Source organism: Phyllostomus hastatus, unplaced genomic scaffold, assembly GCF_019186645.2.
Source record: "Phyllostomus hastatus isolate PE091 unplaced genomic scaffold, TTU_PhHast_1.1 phas_scaffold_78, whole genome shotgun sequence".
NCBI lineage: Eukaryota > Metazoa > Chordata > Mammalia > Chiroptera > Phyllostomidae > Phyllostomus > Phyllostomus hastatus.
Window position 1 is genome coordinate 48,757,809 of NW_025334041.1, and position 1,584 is coordinate 48,759,392.

Sequence of the window (1,584 nt, forward strand, 5' to 3'; positions counted from 1 at the left end):
GCCCCAATAAGGCTAGCAGCTGACTTCCCAATGGAAATGCTCCAGGCCAGAAGGGAATGGCAAGAAATATTCCAAGTAATGAAAACCAAGGGCCTGCAACCAAGACTATTCTATTCAACCAGGTTCTCAATTAAAATGGAAGGCCAAATAGGGAGTTTCCCAAACAAAAGAAGGCTCAAAGAATACAACTCCACCAAACTAGCTCTGCAAGGTATGCTAAAGGGCCTGCTTTAAGAAGATGAAGAAAAAAAGGAAGAGACAGAGGGACACAGGTACAAAGGGGTAAAATGGCAATGAATAAGTATCTATCAAAAATAACCTTAAACATAGATGGAATAAATGCTCCGATCAAAAGACATAGAGTAGCTGAATGGATAAGAAATCATGACCCACACATATGCTGCCTACAAGAGACCCACCTCGGAACAAAAGACCCACAGACCAAAAGTGAAAAAAAATATTCCAAGCAAATGGACAAGAAAAAAAAAGCCGGGGTAGCAACACTCATATGAGACAAAATAGACTTCAAAACAAAGGCCATAAAAAGAGACCCAGAAGGTCACTTCATAATACTCAAGGGAAGAATCCATCATGAAGACATAAACATTGTAAATATATATGCACCCAACATAAGAACACCCAAATTCATAAAGAAAATCTTGGAGGACTTCAAGTAAGATATTGACAGCAACACAATTATAAGCAGGGGATTTTAACACCCCACTGTCAAAAATGGATAGATCTTCCAAATGGATAAATCAACAAAGATATTGTGGCATTGAACAATGCCCTAGATCAAATGGATTTAACTGATATATATATATATATATATACACTGATATATATATACTGGTTATATATATATATACTGATATATATATATATATATATATATATATATATATAACCTTTCATCCCAAAGAAGCAAAATACACATTGCTTTCAAATGCACATGGAACATTTTCAAAGATAGACCACATGCTAGGACACAAGACAAACCCCAACAAATTGAAGAATACTGAAATCACATCAACCATTTTCTTGCACCACAAGGGCTTGAAACTAGAAACCAACCCCAAGGAAAATCTCAAAAACACTCAAATTTATGGAGATTGAATAGCATGCTATTAAAAAATGAATGGGTTAAGAATGAGATCAAGGCAGGAATAAAAAATTTTCTGGAAACAAATGAAAATGAACTCAAAACCACCCAAACTTATGGGACACAGCAAAGGCAGTCTTGAGAGGGGACATTCTGAGTGATACAGGCTTACCTAAAAAAGATAAAAACATTTCAAATAAACAACCTATTCCTAAATCTACAATAACTGGAGGAACAACAACAAAGACAGCCCAGGGCAAGTAGAAGGAAGGAAATAACCAAGATCAGAGCAGAATTAAAGTACATAGAGACTAAAAGCACAATTCTAAGGACCAATAAATCCAGGAGGTGGTTCTTTGAAAAGATAAACAAAATTGAAAAGCCTTTAAACAGACTCATCAAGGAAAAAAAAGAGGGCCCAAATAAACAAACTCAGACATGAAAGAGGAGAGATTATAACAGAAATACAAAGGATTGTAAGA